The sequence below is a fragment of the Columba livia genome, chromosome 1, assembly GCF_036013475.1.
Source record: "Columba livia isolate bColLiv1 breed racing homer chromosome 1, bColLiv1.pat.W.v2, whole genome shotgun sequence".
NCBI lineage: Eukaryota > Metazoa > Chordata > Aves > Columbiformes > Columbidae > Columba > Columba livia.
In genome coordinates this window covers 65,958,179-65,984,946 of record NC_088602.1, presented here as the reverse complement: position 1 = coordinate 65,984,946, position 26,768 = coordinate 65,958,179, and the positions used below count along the sequence as shown (strand labels likewise).

The 26,768-nt window shown below is 40.2% G+C and overlaps 1 protein-coding gene across 2 annotated transcripts in view; it reads right to left on the bottom strand.

The window, feature by feature from the left end:
• ST6GAL2 (ST6 beta-galactoside alpha-2,6-sialyltransferase 2) overlaps nucleotides 1–26,486 on the bottom strand; it is a 178,078-nt gene extending 151,592 nt beyond the window's left edge. The window contains exons 1-2 of one of the 2 annotated variants that reach the window (XM_065060061.1): nucleotides 26,255–26,433; nucleotides 13,874–13,929 (exon numbers count right to left, since the gene is read on the bottom strand). The gene's annotated coding sequence lies outside the window, so the exon portion shown is untranslated. Of the gene's footprint in view, nucleotides 1–13,873; nucleotides 13,930–26,254 lie in introns of both variants that reach the window. The other variant, XM_065060087.1, reaches the window with a different exon arrangement.
• Nucleotides 26,487–26,768: the final 282 nt, after the last annotated feature.

Sequence of the window (26,768 nt, the reverse complement as noted above, 5' to 3'; positions counted from 1 at the left end):
AACACATCACAGTCCTTTGGGTTAGTATGTTTATCAGGAGCATTTCTCAATTAAAACTCCCATAATATAATTATGTCTTAACGGAATGTCCTCCTTCAATTCTGGTCAGTAAAAGTCCCATCAGACAAGTTCTCTCCACATATTAAAATTTCTAGTAGGACCTTGGGTGAGATTCTAAGGAGAAGTCAACAGCTTGCAGGTGAAAAAATACCTGGAGCAGAAATCCATCAAGGGATACAGTAGAACAGAAAGCATGACTCACTCAGGAGGTCCCGCAGCCTCCAGTCCCTGGGAGCTGAGAGAGGTTTTGTGCAAAACATCACATATTCAGTTCCGGCCATGCTTTGAGACAGGACACTGAGGTGCATGTACCTTCAGACTGACCCAACACAGCTGCTTCTATGTTAATACATTCTCTTTGATTTTTTGAAGTTCCTTTTTTAAAATTATTTTTGTTTCTTTGTTGCTAATCCTTTCCTCTCTCCCATGGCCACTCCTCTTACCTCTCTTCTCTTTCACTTCAATCATGTCTATGCAATATTTTTGGGAGGTTGGTTGTTTATTTGTTTTGGTTTGTTTTTAACTCCGAGATTTACCTTACAGCTACTAATATGTGCCGTAAATAATTACAGAACAAATCCTGCTAACACTTCTCTCCTGGAACTGCCCATCTCATAAGGCCAAGGAAATCTGTTTGAATTAGAAATATTTTTTTTTCAGTGGGAGTGATGTGTAGCTAGAAAGATATGTACTTTGCTTTTCAAGAGGCTCCAAAACAAATCTCTGAATTGAAGTTCAGAGTGCATAACCATAAATGTTCAAATCTGGAAATCCTTTCTTAATCCCTGATCAGTTGAAGAAGTCAAAATTCAGGAAGAGCATTCCATTGTGGACAAAACAGTGAGCTCTTCAATGATGCCATCAGGATTTGTTCCCCAGATTTTACACTGAAATGCTGACACACCTTTACTACCGCAGTGCACACTGTTTTGTTACAATTCTTCTTTGTGCATATTCAGCACTTTAGGTTCCGCTTGGATAACTGCTCTCATGTAGCAAAGCTGGCATGCTTCCCACTTTAAACACAACAACATAAAGTTTTGATCATACTCACAGTCATAAAATTATATTTCTCAACTGAGAAAGAAAAAAATGCATGCAGTCCAGAGGCTTATTTGGTCCTTTTGCAGGAACATGAACCCAAGTAAAAATACTGGGTTGCTGGACAGCAAGTGGTTTGTGCTGCTATTCACAACACTCAGCAAAGCCAGACTTTTTCTTTTATCATAACCATGTTGTCTCCTTACAGTGACTGTAGAGTCAGAATAATTTGGGACATTGTCATTGTAAAAGTTTCTGTTCATCCTTGTTTACCAGTCACAGAGAGTTTACATAAAATCTCTGGAGCACTGTTCTAACAGTATTTTGTAGTGTATTAATAATATACAACATTCTTGACAATGCTGTTGGCAGTTCTAGAAAGCTAAAAATAAAAATAATCTTGGAACAAATGGAAAACAAATTTGTTTTAAAAAAAGTTTTCCAAGTTGTAAAACAATTTCTCATTTATTTTTTATACCATTAGATAGTGTATTCAGTTTAGCTTGAAACAGCTCTTTCCAGCTCTTTCCAGCTGTTTCCAGAGGTGAGGGGAAGGGAAATTAAAAACTAAAAGCTTGATGGAAAACTTGAATCATTTAATTTGGAAAATGTCAAAACAAAGTTTTTCTTTTTCTCTTGTTTTCTTTCAATTAAAAGAAAAATTCAATTAAAAGGAAATTAATTCATTAAGTCTTTTAGGAAGAACAAATCTAGATTTCTGATCCCCAAAAAAATCTAACTGACAAATGTTGCCCAGCTCTGCAATACAAAATTTATTCTCTGGCTTCAAATGCTATGCTTTTCTAGGCAAAGAAATAGCACAGAGATTCATAAATTGTTTGTGACCTTTTCTACCCATGGCCATAATGACTTCCCCTGTTTCACTTGGTGTTTTCCATCAGCCGTTCTTGTACTGCCTATTTTGCAGTCCTTGCATGTTCTGCGATGCTTGTTTCTTACCTTTTCTTTTTTCTCATTCATAAACCCAGTGAGAGGCTTCTGCCCTACTGGCTTTCCTGTTTTCTCTGAGGATCTGATCTAAAGTCCACTGAAGGTTATGGAAGAGCTCCTCTTCATTTCAGAGGACTTGGGATATTAGTCTACTCTGGCATCCAGTTTTCACCCTAACTTTATCAAAATAAATTTTCATGTCTGAAATGACATTATTTCTTTTTATACAGACTATAAAATTAAACTATTTTTTTTTCTTTTGAAGATCAGTAGAGTAGTTGAAACATTATGAATACTAAACTTACTGGATTAAAAGCCTTTTCCAGGTCTAATATGTCAGATGCAGCTGTTCCATTTCCACTTTCGTCACACTTTTAGTGGGGGTCCCAAAGGGTTTCCTTCATATATTACAGTGTGGAATATTTTTGTGGCTACACTAGTAACTATGGCAATTTATAGTGGTGAGCAGTTATGTTCCAGCACAATAAACAGTTGAAAAAGAAAATAAAAAGTGATAGTAACACAATACAGTATCAAACTCTCCCCTAAAACCTTGCAGAAGCTTCAAGTTAGTAAATCCATTTAAGTTTGTCATCTTCACCTTGCTAATAGTATCAGAAGAAGGGGATGGTTGAGAAATGACTCTGGAGACAGGTCAAGACTAGAGAATGGTGTCTCTTTGGAAAACATACAAACATTTCTTCACTGAACTTACAAGGCTTGTGCTTTGAGTGATGCAATACAAACCTGTGAAATGTCTTGAAGTCAAGGGCCTGGCATGGGAAACACTAGTGCTGTGGGGATTTTGGGAAATGTGTATTTCTGCATGAAAGGTCAGTAACACACTGACCCAGGTCTGCAATTGGCTGTCAGGGGAAGCCTTGGTTCATGTATCAGCACATTTTATCTAATATAGGGATACTGGGGCCTGAAAAGTTCAGTTGTTACCCTCTTTCGGAAAAAGAAAAAGGAAGAGGGAAAAAATAAAGGAAGAAAAAATTATATTCAGTTGATGCAGCTGGTATGAACATTAACATAACGAGAACACAGATACAGGCTACATAGACTGCCTGCCACCTGCCAGAGAAATGTCCCAAACCTGATGGGGGAGGCAGATGGAGGTGTTCAAATGCAGTGTGGAGGAACAAACCACAGAGTCCAGTTTGCTGCAGGAGAAGTGGGGTCAGGGGCACCCTGGGGAGGCTGACTTGGGCCTCTGCTGAACAGAAAGAGGAGGTTTACAGGGTATAGCAGCTTAAAAGACTGAAGATGAACACCTACTGATATTATGGACAAGTTTCCCAAATTCATCTCAGATTTGTACTTGCACAATTCAGGGACATGTCTTGCTCATATATTTTCAAGGAATTTCTGTCTGGTTTCTTAATCAGGAGTGCAGATTAAACATTTCAAAAGAGGACAGTTTTATATATATATATATATATATGTGTGTGTGTGTATATATATATATATATATGTGGACCAAGTCAGACCATTGCATTATTCTCTCTGAATGTATTTTACAGAGATTACCATGTTTTCTGGTGTAATTTTAATTTTGTATTTCCGACATTTGGACTATTAAACAATAAAATGTTATTACTGTTTATTCTCTTTAAGCCACTGATACATGTTAAATACTTTAACTTAAGCATAACAAGCTTTTTTCATATCTAGGAATGCAGAAAGTGATTCACTGTGGTACTTTTCATGACAACACTCTATTTGTCATGGCACCGCCAATTACTGTGGTAGACTTAGATCAGACTATTTTTGCTTGAGAAGGAAGCTAGGATACTAGCATCTGTGAAAATATAGTTCTATTATTTTTAATTTATGTATTATTTATGATAATAAAGAAAATCTCAGCAGATTTTAACTGTTTCCACCTCTGAGAGACCAGTGTTCATAGGATTTGCAAGTAAAAATTACTCCTGTCTCTTTTTCTCTTGCGGTTTTCTATATTTTCTAATAAATTATTCAGTGTTTCACGTTATGATTCTTGAGCTTGCTCTCAGATCTATTAAATCCCTGTATATGTAAGTTTTATGAACACTGTTTGTAAAGATCATGTAGAGTCTAAGTGCATTAGTGACAGGGGTCATGAAATATTGAAAGATTTAACCACATCTGTGAGATAAATAAGTATTTCTCCCAGAGGTCTGAGGGCTGGCGTGTTCACATACAACACAAAGCCCTGTGAAATACTGAGAGATTATATGCCTCTATTTGGAATTAATCCACAGAATAATACTAGCTCCTGCATCAGAGTATTAGGGTACCACAGCCATCCCAGAATCTTAGGGTGATCCAAGGAGGTGTTTCGTCATTGCAGTACTCATAAACAGAAGGGAAGGAAATTAAAGTAAAAAATGAAATATGCTTAAATCCACAAAACCTTTTTTTTTTTTAGTTAAAATCAATTGACTGGTAAATTCTCCTTCTGTGTGTGTGTGTTTTTTTTTTTTTCCCAGTCAAGTTCACAGCAGAATATCAATGAGGTTTGTTGAAATGGAAACTTTTCACTGTGCATAATTAGAGTAAATGAAACGTGCATCCATTCTCAATGTGCTTCTTTTATTTCTCTAAAATTTAATTTCTCCAAGAATGGACGAAAGAAAAAAATAGGGTGAATGGTAACTTAGATGAGAGGGGATTGAAAATTTCAAGGCCAGCTCATGAACAAAGATTGGGATCAGAAATTTTTCTCTGCCATAGGGGGAAAAACTTCTTCTCAGTTCAATTTGTGTGTCTCGGTTAAGCCTGTGAGAAGCAGGCACCACTAACAAGACTTAAGCACACGATGGTGTAGAGAAACAGAGTGGATTTCTCCTCAGTATGCTGCTGGAATAGCCTGATCTGAAAACCTGCCGCTGCTCCTGTGCCTTGAATTTACTAAGTATTGAGTACCATTAATGCAGCTAGAGCCAAACTGTCCCCTGTCACGACCTTCCTGAGAGAATAGCCTGTGAGGGATTTGGCTGAGCCTGCCAAAGTCGCCCTGCTCATGACCTATGTCAGATCTTAGAGCTACACCTGCTCCAGAACAGTTTGTACCAGAGACAGGAACTGTAAAGTGTAGGATTGTGGGGAGTCTGACCCTGGGAAGTGGGAACCAGTCAGGTTGAAGTACTGGGACTACTGTGATGAACCGTAACTCTTTCAGTTTCAGCAGTGGCTGCATCAACGCCAGGCTGCACTGGGTGCAGGAGGACCGGGGGTGAAGGAAGCTAATAAATGATGCCATCCTCTTTTGCCGGTGGGGCAGATGGACATTGTTTGAGGATGTGCAGAAGACTGTGCAGAGGCTGAGGTTGTGCTCTGAACATCACCCTGCTGTCCTCAGGCATTCTCACAAGCAAGAGTGGTCTGTCCACTCCACTTGTCAGCTGAGCCTTCATGGCCCGCTGCCGAGCCAGTGCTCCTCTCCCATCCCAGCTGCAGAGTAACATACCCTTTCTGAAGTCATGGTTGTGTTGTTAAGGGTGAACATGTTTTCTCAAGCTTCTGTAACAAGCCAGGAATGCGTGCGTGGCTATAGGTACCAGAGCACAGCTGCTCCAATGCAGCCTTCACTGGCTGCCCTCTATTAGATGGGGTGCCATGGTCAACCATGCTCCTGGGAACAGCCCTTGTCTCAAATCAGCCTTTTCCTGGCTTAAATGCCCACAGGTCTCAGTAGTACAGGAAGGTGGAGCAGGAGAAGTGGTTAAATATGAAGATAAATTTATATTGATTAAACGACTCCTGTGGGAATTTTCAATGTGATAGAGCAGCATATGATAGCCCTCTGGATGTGCTCAGGCACACTGTACTCTCTGTGTGCTGTCATGGATACCCTCAGGATCAATGGAGAAACCAACATAACAGAAGTCTGGAAAACTTTACCTTGTCAGACACATCACACTGGTTTTAAAATCATAAAAGGTAAAAAAAAGATAGAGGGCAATGCATATTTCACTCAATGGGGGCAGTTTTCCTGTTTTTATTGTCACTGGATTTCTAAATTACAGAAGTTGAGACACAAAACAATAGTAGGGTGCTCTGTTAGGATAGCTGTTCACACCCTGAACTGAGACACCTACGTCTGTAAAACTTGAAGTTTACTAAGCCCAAAGCAACTCCGTGCTGCTGTTATTCACTTATTGCTGCAGAATTGCTTAGCAGTCTCAGAGAAGATCTAGGCCTCTGTTATGCCTGGCGCTATATGAGCATGCTGGGAGAGACACAGTCTGTCCTGAGGAGCTGCCAGCCTGGGCAGACAGTCCCAGCACAGGTAGCATGGAGACCTGGCCAGCTGCCCTCTCAGCACAGGCAGGCTGCAGTGGGGGTCAGCCGGACACCTGGCTGCAGCTGCCAGATTGTCTGCTAGGCAGATCATCCTTACTTTAGGAGGTGCCTCAGATTAGTGGAATTAATTGCTTACTGGAAATGCCCACATCTCTCCTTTTAAGTAGTTTAGAGAAGTCTAAATTTTATGGGGCTGAAAGCAGGCAGGATTAGTCTTTCCCTAAGTGATATGTTCAGTATCACACAGGAAACCTATCAAGGATTGAGTGTGAGGGGTTTTTGAGTCCTGCTTTACCACTTAATCCAAAAAAGTACCTTTCTTCTCCAGTTTATGAGAGGCTGATATGTCACTGGTCTTTGCCTTAAACTAGACATAAATATTCACACCTGTCTTAGGGGGGAAAGAGTTAGTACACAGCATCCCTCTTCCTGTCCCCCAGCACTCCCTCTTCCTTGTACAAAGTGTAACATTATTTTCTAGAAGTACCATCCTCTTTCTTTTATCCTCAGAAAAATGCTACTCCTGCACTTTTATTTTTTTGCGTTCTATGAATAAAGATATCAATTGATGAGATACACACAGCCATCAGACCAGAAAATATGAAACATATTGTTATTAATTTGAATGCATAGAAATCTTTGTTTGTAACAGAAAAAAACAGATGGACCATTTTTAGAATACATTCATTCTTTTATTTTGTCTGCCAAGCATTTCCAATCTGAATCTCAGAGAAAAAGCAATCTGTTACACTCAGTCATTTGTGTGATGAGGGGTTCTATCAGGTGCCACATCAAACAAGGGTGTTCTCTGCGCAGCATATTCAAATTCCCCCAATACTATTTCTCTTCACTTCCCTCCTCAAAGCACAGGCAGTGGTAACTATGCTATAAACAGAGACTGAGCCTAGACCTGATTTAGCTGTGCTCGAGGAGAAACTCTGTCCATGTCTTCGTACATTTTTTTTTGTTCATAATTCCTCTGTCAGACTTTATACCCTGCTGACAGAGCAAATTTGTCAGAGCAAGATGATCATCTAGTTCTACAGGTTTGGATAAAGTCAGCAACACAAGACTAGAAACAGAAAAGCAGAACACTGGACTATAAATTGCAAAATCCCAGAAGCCAAACTTAAGGAGGGTCAGAAGTTGAAAAATGAATGCAATATGAAAAGAGGTATATCATTTAAATCAGCAACATAAAGGGTGAGTCTGCTATGGAAGCACTGGAATTTTTGCCATGTACTCTCTTTTTTACCTTGTCATGTCTTCAGAAGGTTTTATTTCTCTGAAGATGGGGATTTTGCATGCTTTCTTGAATAAGATTCCCTCAAAAAATGGTATTCCAGTTACTCTGCTGAAAGTATATTTTCTGCTAGAGGGTAAACAAATCAAGGTGTAGAAACTGAAGCAATCTTGGCCGTATAGGAGTTGTGCAGGAACCATTTTTTCCTGTGCAATTGTATTTTTTTTTCCAAGACACACTTGAAAGTTTATGTCCACAGTAAGATAACAATACTGTAAGTTTAGTAGGTTTCATATTTAATCTCCAGCTGAAGTGACAACCATAAACAATAAAAACTTATCCCTGACAACAAGCTGACACTACTGACACACCAGTCAGCTCTGTTATGCTGATCACAGGGTCTGCTGATCAGTTTCAATATCCTGCAAGGAGCTAATGTATTTGTACTAGAACTTTCAAATATGTTCCCTTCTTTCCACACAGGGTGAATGCTGTTAGGCAACAGCTTCTCTTCCCCAGCCCTCTGCCTTCTTGAGAAATATCTGACATGCAGAGGTGCACAAGGCCTGCTCTCCCTGTCACTTCTACTTAACATCCTGGTGCTAGGGCCATTACGAGAGGAACTCATCTGGAAGAGTAATAGGAGCTACTGAATGGGATTTATGGGTCTTGTGTTGCCTTGAATTACTAAAGTAAAAATACTTGGATAGCCCTATTCCTGCATTCTCTCTGAGCTCTGTTTATCTTATGTCAGGTACCATAAGCAGTTCTGGCTAAGTGAGCACGAAGTGCAGCATCTGCTTCTCTCTGCAGAGATGTAGCACTGAACAGCTCCCTTTCCATGACAGAAAGCACTAGGGTTGCCTGAACTAAGACTTCTGGAGCTGACCCAGGGGAATCACCACTTGTCACCACCTTTGCTGGTGAGAACTCACCGTGGAGTTGCTTGGTAGCTCTCTATACCTAGTCCATATTGGCTAAGATCATTTCATTGCACTATCCCCTGAAGCATATAATCCTGGTTTCTAGCAGAAACAAGATGATAGGCATTAAGGGCAATGGCTCAGATCTGGTGTGACAATTCTTAACATTTGTTTGTGGCCTCTCACATTTCTATTGCCCAACCCCTTGAATTTCCATCTCCTCTACTCTCATCCATTCCTCTGTAATTCATCTCCTTTTTCAGCCTTTCTCATTTCAGTTTAATTTCTTATATTCGTTTTCTCCTGTCTCATGTTTCAAATACACTCAATGCTTATATTTTTGCTGCTACCACCAAAAAATCTAATGAAGATTAGTTTGTCTCCAGCAGTATCTTTAGATATAGTTTTCATAGATGTTCTCATGTTGTTTTAGAGAAGTGAATACATACACTTAGACTCATAATTTCTGTCCATGAACAGAGCAGAGCACTTCAGGAGTCAGTGCTTGTCCCAGGCATGTGTTTCTCCACACATCCATTTCCTGACAGAACCCTTGTTTCACAGAATCACAGAATCACCATGTTTATCAGGTTTTAGGTCATAAGTATCTCCTGAAGCCTCCAGTTGTCTGGCGTAACAGTGACAATATATCTTCAAAGTTCAATATTTCCTTAGTGCTGGTGTCATACCTATACCCTGAGCTACATTTATGTTTTAATGGTACTTCAGCATAGCTCCTCAGATTGCCACTGAATGGGCTAATCTGGCCAAATTCAGATACCTAGAGCATAGCTGTTTATGCCTAAGCAGTTCACCCAAGGTTCCCATTGTGGAAAGTTTAGCATTCAAGTCACCTCATCCCAAGTTAGACATCTGAATAACCACAAGTTTTGCACCCTAAAAGTGTTCTTCTGAGCTGAGATACAAGCAAGAGGTATTCTACCCACTGAAATGGAGGAGTACAATGAAGCTCATGACCTTTGCCTAAGGTAAGCATAAAATACAGATAGTCTACTTTATGAAGAAAGGTGACTTTCACTCCATATGTAATCATTCAACTACAATCCAAAATGAAGGGACATGCAAGGCATGTGGTGGATGAGCTGATTTCTGATGGTTATGGTTCTGCATGTTAATGGTAGGAGGCAATGAGAAGTTGGAAGGATGCATGAGGCACCGGCTAAGCAGACACTGAGAACATGGTCTAAGGGATGTGCATAATGGGGAGGTACACTGGGCTGAATGATAAATGAGAAAATCTTGGCAATCTCTCTTTTGTTCTACCTCTGCTTTTGCATGGGATTTTGCATGCTAAATACATGGGTTCACAGCAAAGAACAGCCTGATTCCACCTAGTTTTTTCTCCACAAATGGAGCTTCACCCAGGGTTTTGACTAGCATTTTTAGACATATCACCACTGAGACTATGTACTCGTCTTTGATATTGATCTTTCAGGTCCTGAATCACAGATGAGCCCTGCCATGTTCCTGGCACCATGGGGGTGGGTCCTCCTTTATTGAATGACTTATTGTCATGTTTATTTTCACTTTCTGAGCATCAAATACTTAATAACAGAATTTCAGCATTTCGAGTTAACAGTGTTTCTTCACACATGTGTTATACTAGTTATTGAAAAACCTTATTGCTGTCTACGACTATCTGAAAGGAGGTTGTAGCATGAAGGGTGTTGGTCTCTTCTCCCAAGCAGCAAGTGACAGGGTGAGAGGAAATGGCCTCAAGTTGCACCAGGAAAGTTTCAGATTGGATATTAGAAAAAAAATTCTGGACAGGAAGGGTTGTCAGGCATTGGAACAGGCTGCTCAGGGAGCTGGTTGAGTCACCAACCCTGGAAGTGTTTAAAAGGCATATAGATGAGGTTCTTAGGGACACGGCTTAGTGCTAGAGTTATGTTGGCCTCAATGATCTTGAGGATCTCTTCCAACCAGAATGATTCTATGAAATGTGAGACAACATGTCTAAGGAGATGAAGTTGAAAATGGTCTACAGGTAGACCACAACAACAAGAATAGCTTAGGAATGATTCCCAGTACACAGGCCCCAAATGTACAGCACAGGCACACAGGAACACAAGCCAAGATAGATGCTTGGAAGGATCCAAATGGTGCTCAAACATCATTGGACCTCTCAGGGGAGAAGTCTGTACATCACATAACTACAAGATCCTATCTCAGATGACTTCCTAGGTTCTATATCCAGCAAAATCGAGATTTCCCCTGCATAAAGGCAATATAGCCTAAAAAGGATACTCTGAACTTATCCATGGGCTGTCTAGGAAGAAAAGGCAAACCTACCTCCCAGTGCAAGCATATATATATTATTTTTTTTTTTACATATATATATATATATATATATATGCACACACTATATATATATATAGTATAACTACAATAGTTTTAACATACCCTATTCTTTACTGTGTGCCATTTGGGGGAGCATAGTGGCACAACTGTCTGGCCTCTGGCTGCTTTGCTTTATTTGCAGCTTCATAAGCCAGAAGACATTGTCCTGTAGCTACACCAGTGTCTTCTGGGGAAAGCCAGAACTCCTCTGCTGCTGTTCCTCATTACTCAGGCCTGTTTGTCATTTGTTTTTTTCCCAGAACTTGGCTCATCTTGTGCCATATTCCTTCCCGTCTGAAGAATGATGTCCAGATCCAGCCAGGGATTGTTATAAGGTGGATGTATGTGGTGGCCTGCCTTTTGCTGGCAAGTTTTGCCAGCAAGTTTTCATTCAGAAACAAACACTAAAGATAATGTGTAGGTGTATGGCAAGAGGATATGCCAATGGAATTAGGATTGGGATGTTTTTTCACAAAAGAGAGCAGGTGTCTCTATTCTTCTAACATACATATGTGTAAGAGAAGCTCCAGACGACTGATGATTAGACTTGGTTGCTAAAAAATGCCTAAGTCTTTAACATCTAAAAAAATTCGAGGTACAGTTACACATCATAAAGATCTGTGATAGGTTTACTTCTGGCAACATGGAAAATGAAAGAGATGACTAATAATATAGAAAACACTTCTGTGGCTGCGCTATCAACTATTTCATCGTATTCTTTGGGATGCTTTTATGCTTGCAAAATGTAAGGATCATATAATGTAAGTATTTTTTTGGCTATAGCTTTCCAGAAAATCTGTTATCATAACATACCCAGCAGTTTGCATTATGCAGCATAAATATGCAGCGTATGCTTAAAGGATGTGAGGTCCTAACATGTAAGAACACTGTTCTTCAGATAAAAAAAATGAATGAAATGGTCTTCTGATGATCTTACTAAAAACATTTTTGTTCTTCATAATTCTTAAATATTCAGTATTGTAAATAAAATCTGCAATACCCATATGTGGTGCCTTTCTCTCTAATTATTTTACATGGAAATTCTTCTCTCACATTTCAAGGTCAAGAAAGGCATTCCAGCCAATTACTGAAAAATAATAGTGTAAAAATGCACATTTATTCAGATTTTCAAAATTGATTAGCAGTTTAAGACTGTGACAGCAATTTATATGGTGTTTCCAGTTTACTAGAAGATAAAATTGATTAGCACTTTTTGAAATGTACCATGCTAATCAAGATAAATTAAGTCATGAAATGACTTGATTGCTAGACAATTTGCCCTTTCAAGACTCTTTAAATAAATCCAGTTTGGGAAACATTTTCTGACAGCAGATCTGCTAAAACTATTCCTTGCACTGGGAGAAAGCAATATCTTTTTTCTTTCATGCCTTTCCTTTTGTATTTCCTCATATCTTTTTAGGAAATAACAATCCTAACCCATATTGTTCTACTGTTTTTCTTTTTCTTCCTTTCTTGTACTTTTCATTTCAAGACTTAATTATATTCATTCTGATAAATAATTCTATGTGCTATCACCCTACCTGCTGCCCCTGCACGGTACAGCAGAATAATGCATGGACTACAATCTGAAATCTAAATCTGCCTCCCCAATTAGAAATAGTTCCACCAGGACAAATCTATCTTCAGACTCCCTTTCAAGTGTGTATTTTATATTCTAGAGATATGTATATAGTTTTAATGGGGAAGTCTCCTGAACATTATTTTCACCTGAGGGTGAAATTCAGATACACATAAAAAATGTATTAAGCCAAACTAAATGGATTTTTCAATTATTCCACAAGAAACAGTGGAGACAAAATCAAATCATCTTCATCCTCTGTGAGAGTGCTTCAACTCTGTTAATGGTGAGTGAGGTTTTCCTTAAGCACTGGCCCTTTCACCCCTTCACCATCTTGTTCTCCCAGCCAGTCCACATTCATTTGGTGGGGGCATCATCATGGGTAAAGGTACCTTTGAGGACACACAGCTGCGTAGATTAAGACATCACCTCTCATGCATGCACACACACTGGGGATGCTAAGCTGAAGTCTGCTTCATCTTTTGCTCAGTTCTTTGCCCCTGGACAAAAATTCCACATAAATAAAGATATGTAATGGAGAATTGCATGAACACACTGTATGCCAGGCCAGAGCTCTTTACATGACAACATAAATCCTTGTCTGCAGCCCATAGCACCTCCAAGAACAGAGACCACGGTCCCTGCCAAACTCGTCTTGGTGATGCTGGCACCAGTGCTTTGTGCTGTTTAAGCCAGATGCTTCTTATTTAGGAAAACAATTGGAAACATACAGCATTAAGAAACTGATGTTATCTGTGTTCACATCCAGCCAAGATGTACAGAATTCAAGGCTGGTTTTCTTTAGGAGTGGGCTGGAATTTCTAGTTTTCCGGGGGAGAAGGTATAGTCAACTTAGGGGGGGTATGGTTAACTTAGGAGAGGAGTTGAGACTGTGAGGTTGTTCCTCTAGTGAAACATTTTAGGGTGATGTGATACTGGCGTGAAAGTCTCTTTCTAGAAAGGAAGAAGGACAATTCACTGGCAGAAGGAAGGAGAATACATATGCAGAATAAATTAATTTAAACCCTGAAGTATTTCTGTATTTCCATTTTCCCCTTTGTGTATGATCAGATACGCTTCCATACAGGGGTTCAGATATCACAAAACATATGTAAATCTATGCAAATCTGTAGATACCTGGCTTTTGTTCTGATGATGTTGCCAGTAATGCAAATGGCTTGGTTAGAAAAGTTAAAAACTAATAGCAGTAGTCCTGTGTATCCAAGATTCCTACATTTCTGCTTTCCTTTCCTCTACTCTCTTGTTTGTGAAAGGCTACCTTGCCTGTCTTTCTTCAGACCATTTCCATTTCCAGTATGGAGCTGTCTTGTGTGAGAATCCCACCTCTGCTTTCACATCCTTTCCACACTCCAGAATATTCAGTGATGTTGATCCAGTTTTGTCAAGTTATATGATTTTTTATACCTTTTCAGTCTTGTTTTTTCCAGACTGTTCCTCTTTCCCTTGAGAATCCTTCCAGCCTAAAAAAAATATGTAGCCTTAAAAAAACCCAAAACAAACCAGCCAAACAACAACACCACCACCCACAAAAAATCCCCCGAACAATCAAACCCAAGAATTACAGTTCAGGAAAGTAAAAAACGTGCAGAGATTGTAAGCTCAATGTTTCGCTTATGCTTATGTTGATCGTAGCTCTCATATGTGCCTCATCAATTACACACCCTCAAAAACTGTGCTAGTTGGCATTTAAAATTTACCCCTTTACCACTGGAAGAAAAGGAAAAATTAATGAAGTGGTGACAACTGGTGCTTCCTCCCTTCCTGGAGAGATAGGAGAAAGGGACAAAACCCATCCAATGTGGATGACATATACAGTTACTAACACTGCCATGTCAAATTCCTAGGGTTTAAATCTGAAAGCAGAGCAACACATTTTAATATTACATTTCAAAATGTTTTTACAAAAAAAAAAGTATGAAAAATGAGATGGTGAGGAAACCACCCCCCTCTCCACTTCCCCTGGGTGACAAAGGCTTTTGCTGCTCTCTGTTTTTTGTTGCAGCCACACTCCAGACCCACATGTTCTGCACTGCCATAAATACACTTCTTCAAATGTCAGAACTGATTTACTCTGTCCTTTGGAAAGAAAACAAAGCAAATCAGTTTTTGAACCCAATAATGACAATAAACAGCAGTAGTTGTTTGAAAATAGCTCAGATCAGGAACTAAATAAAGAGGGCGTTTTTCTGCTGTTAACCATTATCCATGCAATTCATACTAGCTTTTACTCATAGTGTAAGCACTTTCACTACCATTAACAGTACCACAGATTGCCAGAAAAGTAGTTGTATGACCCAAACCTTGAAGGACAAAACACTTGTGCATCCTGAGTTCCCACTGTAGCAGTGATAATAAATGTGACTGTCCTCAAACAGACACAATAAAAAAACAAACATTAGCTGTTAATGTGGATGTCAAATTTTCAAGCTGGGCTTGTTTGGATGCGTTTGTGTGGCATAAGATGTGAAGGTACCCAGGCTAGTGTGTACCCTGGAAGCTACATGATGATGTGCAGGAGGTCTACAGCCAGATGAACATACCCTCCTAATGAAGCTACCTTACCTTCAGCATCTCTGAATTGCATCCTATTGGTAAACCCAGAAAGTCATATTTAGGTATTGGCAGTTTTATATATGCAGAAGCCAATATAGATGCCTTTCAGAGGTCTGTGTTTGGATTCCTATTTTTTTTAAACCTTATCCACAGTAGTCCTTTAACACTAAAAATCTACCAACTGTCATACTATCCTATTGAAATATGCTAAAGCAATTTTTCTCCTGTAAATACATAAGACACCATGCAGGCTAATGTTTTCAAACAGATTACGTCTTATTTAAAAGGAGTGACCCTACCCTAAAAAACATGAAGAAATCATAATAAACTAAGATAAGAGTGAAATGTTGTCTAAATTCTTCTACATGGAGCTAATTCAGGATTTTGCTCTTTGCATCTCATTCTTCTGGGATTATTCAAAGCTTACACCTTCCCAGCAATGAAAACATCAGCCCCCAAACTGGAAATCTCATTAAAGCAACATTAATGGTGACATCTTCTGAATGCCCTCTTGCCAACAACAGGATACATGTTTTTTCTTATGGTGTGTACATAATTTTCTACAATGTCTAAACAAGGTAGCACAGTTGACAAACTTGTTCCTGTTAATCACCCAGTCCTCACTTTCAGAGCTGCATAAATCTCAATAAAAGATCACAGCTGATGCTGTCAGGTCAAGAATCTCACAGTATGTTTTTGGAGGCAAGTCAAACAAAAATTCCCCAAAGCCCACAACAGTAACACCTTCTTATATTTATTTTATTGTACTGATTCTATGGAATTACAGCTTCAATTAACTCTGATATGTTGGTCTCTGCTGCATGTGCGGCGCTGCCAATTTCTGAACCACTTGGCTAGAGAAATTGTGCTGTGAGTAAAGTCCCTCTTCTTGCTTCTGGTCCTGCCTCACTGCCTCCTCAGCTCCCAGGCACTGCACACCAAAATATCACCAGGAACACCACGAGAAAAATATTCTAGGTCTGATTGCTCTATCTTTGTTAAACGGCAACAGCTCTCACCTGGTGATGCTGTTTTTTCACTCCTTTAGTTCAGAGTTACCTCTGGCTGCCTGGCCTAAAGCACTGTATCTCTTCAGTTCAACTGCAGCCCGATTGTTCTGGGCAGGTAAGGAGAGTCAAATCACCTCCATCCTCCATGGTTTTACCTCCAGGAGCTCAGGTGCAAACACTATGTTTTTCAGCACTTCTGGTAATCTCACTGGTGACATTTTGCTCTGTGTAGTTCTGGGGGCACATCTGTCACATATGCTAATGCCGTAGCTCTAAACTTATGCTTGATGCAAACCCCAGCCTGTGAAAAGCGTCACCTTTTTTCACCCACACTGCCAAGTCCTGTGGGATGAGGTGGGAGACAGAGAGAACAGTCACCACCTGCTCTGCTCTACAGGTTGGTCTTGGCCCCACAGAGCTCTGACATGATGCTGCTGCTAAAGTAAGCCTGCATATGGAACAGGACCCCACCACCACCCATGGGGAACACATCGCTCTTCAGACCCTCCTTAAGACAATAAGAAAGATGGAAAAGAGTATATCAAGGTAAAGAGTCATAGCTTGGTGCTCACTTTGGTATTCCTCTGGCTCACATGGATGGCAGCCCATGTTTGCATCACTCCTAGCTGGGCCAGTCCTCTCCCACTGTAAAACCACCTGACCCTCAGCAGGAACCTTCCCAGATTCTGGCTTCAGCAGTCTCTGGAGGACTGATGTACCAGGGACTTGGCAAGACATTATCTTGATGGTTCAGCTGCATAAAGCTGATCTCACCTTGCTGTGTGCCAGTATGTCAAATGAACAAATGATGCCAGCAGTACCTCATATTGCCTGGCTATAACACTGATTTTTTAATTAATATTTATTTATTTATTTTTAAATGCTCAAACTTATCCCTTGATCCTTCGGATTATAAAGCAATTGTGGAGATGTACTGAACTGTACTCATCACTGAGCCATTAATGGTGTCCTTCCAGGCACCCTCCATAGTAGTCTGTCTATCTAGTGACAAAGCCCCACACGAAGACTTGTTTTCAAGTAAGAGGTATTCCCAGACTTCCTACAACGTCTGTCTGGATGCTCCAATGAACCTGGATGGGATTCTGCTGCCAGAGAAATCTGCTGAGGGAAAAATTGGCCTGAAGAAGCTGTCAGTCCTATTTACTGTTCTTTCATTTGATGCAAGGGAAGGAAAATGGTGCTTGTATGCACCTCTATCACTGTAGAGTGTCTGTTTCCATAGACGATCTTGGCTAAGGTTTATTTGCAGCTATATTTCAGAGTCTAACAAATTAGATAGACTTTGGTCCTTTCCTTCTGATAAATTTCATATGAACATGGCTCAACAGTCTTTGCTAGGTTTGCCCCTGGAATTTGTGACTGTGTCTCTGAATAGCATTATTACTGTATTATGTTTTATTTTATTTTACTCAATTCATAATTTAATTTCAGAATTTATCAAATTGTATTAGCTACAGGAGGATTTTTTTCTCACCTGCACAGATCTAATGTTGGCTTGGCTTCTTGGACAAATTGGCCCCCACTGACTTGTGGAAAGAGAGCCTAGGGACTGCCTCAATACACTAGTTCATGAAAGGGTACATGTAGTTTTAAACTATTAGAAGTAATAGTTATGGAAGCAACTGGGCGTTATCTGTAACCTGTGTTCAAATGAATAGTGTTGCCACTGCAGGATAGCAGATAAAGGTAGCACAGTTTTTCTCTTGAATCCCCTTAAAAATTCATAAAATTCATGTTTTCTTTCCCTTTTTTTTTTTTTTTTTCCCCACATTATCGTGACCCATGTGTTCACATGAAGATATTGTAGCTGAAATAAGGGGAGTGGACAAAGTTTGTGAGTGTGACACACCAATGTGCCACTCTGGTTCTGAAAGGATACTACACTAAATACAGAAGAATTGTTTGCAGTGGAAAAGAAACTAAAAGAATCATTCTGTCACTGAAAATAAATTAAAAGTTCCCATACATTGCTGTATCCCAGGGTCATTTTCTGTCATGTGCTCATTTTTTTCCAGTTGGATAATTTTCACCCCTCTTTGTTCATTCTAAGATGAACTTTCTTCCCCAGCCTTCTTCAAACAACCCCAAAGCAACCCCAAGTTTGGCTGAAAATCCAGATGGCAGATTACGGAATCTACATATCTTAAATGAGACGAATGAGTAATGCAGCTTACTTGTCTAAATCACACAGAAATCCAAATTACATGCCACATGTTACTCCTTAAGCTAGTCAAGAGAAGTTATGGGTTTTTTTTTCTTCATTAATTTAAGCTAAATGCCTTTAATAACTGCAGAGCTGAGAAGAAGGAGCACTGCTGTAAACATTGTTTTGATTTCATCTGACCCTTGCATTATGAGACCAGATCTTAGGATACATTATCCAGAAATATGATGGTTCTTGACTTTTTTCCTTTGAGTTTCACTGGTTTAAGCAGACTTCGCAAGGCTGGCAGTTTATGCAATTTATAAGAAGTAGCTGGTCAGTCTCTAGTATGGTCTCATTTGCTACTTGCTAAAAATGAAAAATGAGAGCTGTGATGACATAGAGGTGTTGCATGTTTCTGGGGGAACAGCTTTGGAATACAGCTGTAGAGTGGGTACTTCCAGACATAGCAACATATATATCTATTTATATATATATATGTTTTTGCTGACACTTTGCCAAACCAAAATCACAACACTGAATGTCTTAAGATAAGATTAAATCCAGATTTAAACCAGATAGGCTTAGCCAGCTCTAATAAATAACATACTCGTTACTGAGAGGTAGAGTTGCTTTCTTAGAAGCCCATGTATAGCTCTGCAGCTTAGTTGTATATTGGGAGAAGTGAGCCTTCTGCCTCCCAATAGCTGTGTTCATGCAAGCTCGGATGCATATGCCTGCATCTGTGACCACAAATAAAATGTATGTGATTTGTGCTTGAGGAGAGAGTGGAATCTGTTAACGCAAGTGGACACTGTCTTTATAGGCATTGTCCTTTCCTGGAAGCATTCCAAAAATTGAACAGATGGCAAAAGCCTGGTGACTTTTCAGATATTTTATCTGGAGCACAATACAAGCAACGCATTGCCTTGGTGCACATTCTCTCCTCCTTCCCCTGGACTGCTCCCAGCCCTGCGTCTGTCCAGATATACCACTGCTAGCCAAAAAAAATATCAGTTTTGTTTTAATGTAATCTCAACCCTATGCCAAGACAATCAAATCTCACCAGGGAAGAACAAACAAGTGCCTTTCTTCTTTGCCTTTTAGCTTTTTTTTCATTACAAGACACATTTGCGGGGAGGCCAAGCTAAAAACCATGGCAGCTAACTGAATAACAGAGGTGCTGAGCTCTGACCTCAAACACACCTGGAAGCAGGGTATTGAGCTAGAAAAATATTCTCAGAGAATTCAAAGGTGATATGTGGTGAAAGTAAGGCAGTTCCTCACATCTGTATTGATATCTGTAGTGTCTTGGAAAGCATAATCAAATGGTGTTTCTCAATGAGCAAAGCAGAATGAATGGTTGCCTGCTTTGCATGCCATACTCATGAAGCAATCAATTTTTCATTTTTAAATATCTCATTGCACCTACTTGCAATTTCTAAGGCTGCGTACTGCAATTTGCTGGCATAAACAACTGATCCTATAAACTGCAACAATGTCAGGTAACACCTGTGGAGAGTTCAATCAATAAATAAGCTCTCTCTCCTCCGTTGCTGAATGATTTCACCGCCAAATGACTTTGTTTAATGCTGTGAAAGTGGCCAACCATATTTTGTCACTTGAGCGAAAACAAAATCTGGAAGCATGGCTAGTGGAGAACCACTGGTGTGTTTGTGGATAACCATAGAGGTAAGAACTGCTGCCTCCCACAGTCTGATACCAGAGAGACTGAACAGAGACATTTGGACTCTGCAACAGGGAGCAGCTTGGCACCAGCAGTGCCCCACAAAGAGGATCAGAGCTGCAATTTCAACACATGGGGCTGTCAGATTTCCCAACTCTATGGCAAATACATGAGTGTCTTTTTCTGAGCCACAGTCAGGATGCTTGTTCTGATAATAAGCTCTAGTGAGTTAATTAAATTTCTAGAAAGAAGTCAACAAATTGGAGAAAAAGTTCTTTGGAGTTTTCCTCTTCTGTGCTGAGTCCTGGCTTGAGTCACCTTGATGACCTCTGGTTGAATACAGCTAAAGGACAACTGGGGTCTATGAGGTGGGAGAATCTGGCTTTATCTGATGGCATTTTGCAACAATTTCAGTTTGAACACAATGAGAGATCTTTCTGCATCTAACTATTTGAATTTTCTTTCCAATACTGCATCAGAAATTGTGTTTTAAGTTGAGCTAGAAATGTGGCCAGCTTTATTCTTTCTCAAGAAGAGCAGGATAAAAATAATTCTCCATAATTTTTGTTTGTTTGTTTTTTAGACCAATATTTTTTCTCTTCTCCCTATTCTGTGCTGGGCTGCTATCACTTGTATCCTGCTTGCAGTGATCCCAGTGGAGCGATGAGAGAGACAAGGACGTAGAAGAGCTGCTCTGTACAGGCTGCCTGCACCTTGAAAAAACCCTTTTCTACTCTGTTCTGTCCCTACAACCAGGTTTAACCCCCCTGAAGTGGATGCAATTAACCAAGGATCAATGCTTTTACTTCAGCAGGGACATGGTTTGTTGCTCTTTAAAGGAGGCAGAGAACACTCTTCAAATTTTGTTAAAATACATTTTAATATACAATATACTAAAAAGAGAGAAGATAAGAGCAGGCAGTTCTCCAAAATCTACTCCTGTTTCACACAGCCTGTTCCAGCCAAATGCACAAAGTTAAACTTGGGACATAGATGCATCAGTAAGAAGGGCTGTTGTTTTGATTGTTTTGTGCTGAAGTTTACTGAAGGTGTCAGCTGTTAGTGATATGAGTAGGTTTCTGGTCAGAAGGAAAATGCTGCTACAATATACCTTGTTAGAGCACCTATCTGCTCCCCATGGATTCACTTTATCTAGTCAACTGCCAGAAACAAACACTTGCTGTATTCAGTTCTGTGGAGCTGATATAACTGACAAAGAATTTGGTATTTCTCAGCATCTTTGATATAATTGCCACGTCCTTTCACAGGCATTGATTCTAGGAATGGCACGCAAAGTCTCTTCTTCAAACTCTCAGGTGCTGAGATTTTATTATTTGTTAAGAGGGTCAAAGCAGTAGGTGAGGGAACTGGAGCCCTCTGGGACCACAGTGCCAGTCCTGGAAGGGGTTTGAAGCCCCCAGGTTCTTCTGGGCTCAGTACTCTAGAGGGAAACACTGCTGGCATCATTGGCACCATCCATTTGGCTGAGGCTGATACTAAGAATATCAGTTAGTGTTATGTGGGGATAATTATTTTACTGGAGCACCTGCAGGCTACAGCCAAGAACTGTGTAGGCGCTGACTGTATAGGTATTGTGCATATGATAAGGTCTCTGCCCTCAGCATTCAGTATAAGCAAAGAAGACAAATGAAGGGTGTATACATGGAGGGGGAGGCAGAAATATTATCTCACTTTTGCAGGTGAGGAGCCATACAATCTTAAGGTCTGAATGCCAGCAACTGAACATCAGGGTTAGGTTCCCATAAAAGGATTGTTTACCAACACTTTTCATTTGCGAGTAGCATTTTTTAAGACATTCAGAAAGAGAAAGGAACAATGTTGCATCTGAATGAAAATCCTTAGGTGTTATGGCAATGTATTAAAATATATCACATCTGAGTGTTTGTCAAGTACAATATACAAGTGGCTAATGCTGCAGTCAAAATCGTTTTTCCAAGGAATCAGCTGCTTTCTTATTGCATTTATCAAATGTATCTCCATGGAATGATATTTTCTAAGACATGAATCAACACAACATATGTTATAGTGCTTCAGCTTTGTTTTCATAAGGGAAAGAAGCTGCTGTAATAGCATCTGTTGTAGCACTAGGAACATATCCTGCCACAGTTTCTCAGTGGAAAAGACTCCAATTTCAAGTCAAAGAACTTGAATCCATCTTTAAAGGAATGGGCAGGCTACTCATGATCACGCCTGTTATTACGTAGTCCTCTCCTCTCCTCTCCTCTCCTCTCCTCTCCTCTCCTCTCCTCTCCTCTCCTCTCCTCTCCTCTCCTCTCCTCTCCTCTCCTCTCCTCTCCTCTCCTCTCCTCTCCTCTCCTCTCCTCTCCTCCCCTCCCCTCTCCTCTCCTCTCCTCTCCTCTCCTCTCCTCTCCTCTCCTCTCCTCTCCTCTCCTCTCCTCTCCTCTCCTCTCCTCTCCTCTCCTCTCCTCTCCTCTCCTCTCCTCTCCTCTCCTCTCCTCTCCTCTCCTCTCCTCTCCTCTCCTCCTCTTTTATCAGAGTTAATACACACACACACACAAACACACACACAACATAGTAATAGAGCCACTCAGACTAAATGTACCATTTTTGAATGCAGATATTCTTCTTCAGTCTGTCAAGGAATTTTGACTACAAAAAGTCCTATTGAGGTCATAATATTTTTCATTTAGGGTTGTATCTTCCCTATGCTGCAGCTGCCTTCTAAAACGTATGTTGTAGATTATCTTCCTTTGAGAGAACAGTAAGATGAAAACTTGCTGTACTGGGACTTGGTAAACTGCCTCTAATCTAATTTATATTATGGAGCACCAATTACCAGGGAATTCTTATGCTACTAAATGTCAGTTCCACTCTTGTCCTAGCAATGACAAAACCAATCTGTAAGTCATTCTAATCACAAGAATGCCATGCTGAAAATCTCCTTATTGTTGCTTCACAATTCCCCTGGTAACTGCAAGAGTATGGGTTTTCAAGGTCCTTCCACCGTTACCACTGCCCTGCAGTAGAAGAAGTTAGCAGATGTTTGGATTTTGAGTCTTTTATCCAGGGGTGGTACCAAAAAGATGATAGCAGAAACTGTGAATAGGTTTCTCTCCTTTTGAGCCTGCTAAGGTACAAGGAGTTACATAAAAGGGAACAGTTAGGATCAGGAGATTTCATTAGGTTTTTATCCACTCTGAATACTCTAGCTGTGGTTAATATTTTATATTTCCATGCATGTGATAGATGTGAAGGTGTGCAGTGTGTGGAGATGTGATACCTGTTCCAAAGAGCTTCAGCCTAAATCAGACCCAAGGGGATTTCATATGAAAAGGAGAAAGAAGGAAGAAATCTGAGGACAACAGAGAGGGCTTTTAGGGCAATAAACTGTGAATTACACCAGTCTCTGCTTCCTTAGTTTAGTTTTCCAGTGCTTACAAGCAGAACTGTAGTCAAGTTATGCACATAAAAGCTACTCTTGGCACAGGAAATGCCCTTTGAAAATTCCTGTTTATTCAGTAGATGAGGATATATGGACCCTTATGCTTTAGTGATAGGTATTGAAATGCCTGGATTGATACATTTTGCTATATATAAAAATAAGGAGCGGAAATAGAAAACTTTGACATATAAAAGGATGATACACTAGAAACATAATTTAAAAGAACTCTGCCAGTGCTTGAGTGTCTGGCATTTTCTGCTTCATGAATTGTAATCTTTGAGGGAGGGGCAAGGAGCAGAGCTCATTTCAAGTCAGAGAAGCAACAGAGAGAATTTCTGATGAAAACACAGGCTGTCTTGAAGGTATGTTTAGATCTCTGTGGCTCATGCTGTCAAGGCCTGAAGACTTTTTGTATTGGTGAGAACTTACTACTGTGCCTAGTCATCCTCCAAAAACAAGCTCCCTGGGGCTGGTAGGGTGGATAGAGTAAGGTACTACCTGGAGACACATGCTGACTACATGCTAACACAGTTGCATCAGCCCAAACATAGGCAAGATTTCCTGTCCACCACTATCTAGGGTATCTACTATATGGATGTATAGGTACATGATTGTGAATAAGGCAGTCTTGTCTCTCAAGTGCATGTAGTCCCTTGTGTAGGAAGAGACAAATTATTTCTGCATTGTTGTGTTCCTATTAGGGCAGATCTGAGGGAAGAGAAGGAAAGCAAATCCCTTATGCCATGGGTGAGGCTCTGCAGAGCACATACTGGCCACAGTAAAGACAGATTTTGCCTATCAGCCAAAACACTTTCCTAGTTCCTTTTTCTTTTGCTGTCTTGCACCATCCTCACAGAGCACACTTCCAGTAGGCAGAAAAGTCTGTTTCAGACAGCTTCCAACATTTTTCTACCATCCTGACCTGATATTGAGTTGCTTTGAGAACATCCTGCCATGCTGATAGCAAATAGCTGACAGCAGAGTCTCCTTACTAAAATGAGTGTGGTCAAGGCTGAATTTGATACAAGGATGTGGCACAAAGATGAACAGAGCTACCTGTTCTGTCACCCCTTCTCACTGGAATTCTTCTTGTTGATGTGATTCTGCTCTTCCATATGTCCATACAGATGATGATAGCAAAACAACCTTAGAAAATGTAGTGTGAATTCCATATTCTTTGGTTATAGCTTCCTTTTGGTTTTCTTGTTTGTTTGTTTTTGTTTTTTGATTTTTTCTTTCCTGGATGTTATTATTCTCTATATTAAACTCCAGTATTATATTTAATGCACTAAGTGTCCCAGGTAATGATGAAATTTTGACAACATTTAAATTCACTGATGAAGTAATATTGCTTCTGAAAACCTGGAGCATGAGATATATTCCTACTCATAATCTCCATTGTGCAGATTTATATAAGCTGTTTTATCAATCCCCTAACCTTTAGCATGATTTCTTTATCAATATAATGTAAAATGACTGAGTTTCAGGAAGCAATGCCTATTCTGTACTTGGCTGCAGATCTGAGCTCTGCTTTAATACTGGCTTATAAAAGTTGTCCCTTAATAAACAATGAAAGGGGGAAAAATGTCCGTCTAGTCCTTGTGACCTGTAGAAAAAGTGTAAATTTACTCACAATAACTGGAAAGCAACCATTGCAGACCTAAAACCTAATCCTCCAAGCTATCATGTTTGCTCAGTAGTGAAGAAACTGATGTCTAGGTACAGTAAGCAGCAGTTTCAAATAATCACAAGTGTATGTTTTCTAAATAGAAAGAGCAGTTTTCCCCCTCACAGTTATAAATACAGCTGTGTTGCCTATATGATTCAATGGACAGCTTTAGCCAACGGAGGTCTGGACTGGGCTGACAGTAACAGATGAACCGGTGGTCCCATGTCCTGCTAGTCAGCAGCCAGCTCTTGTAGACTGGGTTTGTCCATCAGGGGGGTAGATCTGGGTTCAGTTAGGAGGCAGTCATTATGTTAATGCTAGACAATAACCTCTGGTCTGTCCCTGGAGTAACTTGTTCATACTTTTCAAATCAAAACACAGCTGGTTTCAGGGTACTGGGTCCCTCAGATGGAGACATCATTCCAGCCTCTCATTTCAAATGCTGTTGCTCAGCTGGGACAAGGAGAGTTGTGACGTGACCTCTCTAATGGTCCGATGGTCTCTACCATTTTCTGTTGAGCCTAATGAGTTGGATTCATAGGATCAAGGTAAGGACAAAGAGTGCCTGTCTGGGAGCACTTTTTGCTACATATACTGAAAGGAACAACCTGGAGAGTGCCACTTGTCAGGCAGATGACTAATAAAACGTGATACAAGCACATTTAACAAGCACAAACATCGGCATCTTTAGTGGTAACTGTGCATCTCCTAGATTTTTGGACTTTTCCCGAGCATGGCAAATCTATGCAATCAGCACCAGAAATGTGGACAAGAATGTACATGCAAATAAAAAGAACACATATCTCCTCTATGGCTTCAGCTCTCATCCCTCTCCTGATAAAAGTTCTATATTTCAAAAGCCATCAACCAGCAGGAAGACATACTTTCTTCTTTCTGAACCTATTAACACATTCAAAACATTAAGGGAGAGAGGAAAAAGGGAGGAAAATGATAGGGGGAACAAAACCAAACGAAACCACTCTTCTTGCAGTTTGAGAAGCATTTATGAATTTCATCTGCCATAAAAAACATTCTGCTCTGTTTCAAGCACTCCTGAATGTACTTAGCACTGCTCTTGAGCACACAAAACATTCCTCACAATTGCCTTTGCATCCCAGCAAGCCACAAAAGACCTTGCATATTTATTACAAAAAAAATCTTTGAAATCTAATAAGTCTTAAGCTGCACACAGGCTCTGAGTGCCCTCATGGTTCCCTGCCACCCCCCTCCTCCCTTTTGCCAAATTAATCCACAGCTCTGCCGGCTAAGGGGACTTACCAAGGGCTTTTCGATGGGAGAATGCAGTTAGGTGCTCTCACACACCGGAATAGCTGCTACCCAGTAATGAAGCAGGAACTGAGAAGTCTCACTCTTTCAATAGCTATTCAGGTAGTGCTGCCAGCTTTCTCTAGCTCTCTGCATACACGCACATGGAGGTAGGGGGAGGAGAGAGGGGGAGAGAGAGAGGGAGAGACGCAATAAACTCTGACTATAATTAAGACAGCTTCTTTCTACAAATTGCAGCAGCAAGAGATCCCTTTAGCAGCCCTTTTTAACATGATCCCTTCAAGAAGGGATCGCTTACAAGAAGCACTGCATCCTTCCTACTTTCTCTCTCTTTTTTTTTTTTCCCAAACGAAAAATTAAAGGCAGCTTTCTTGGATATTTAGCCATTGATGTATCATAGGGAGTTTATTGCTGTTTCAAGTAGAAATATTTTTTTCTTTTTATGATGAAAGTTTTATTATGGAATTCAGCCTAGTTTGCAGCCAGAAAGAGACTTGACTCTGCT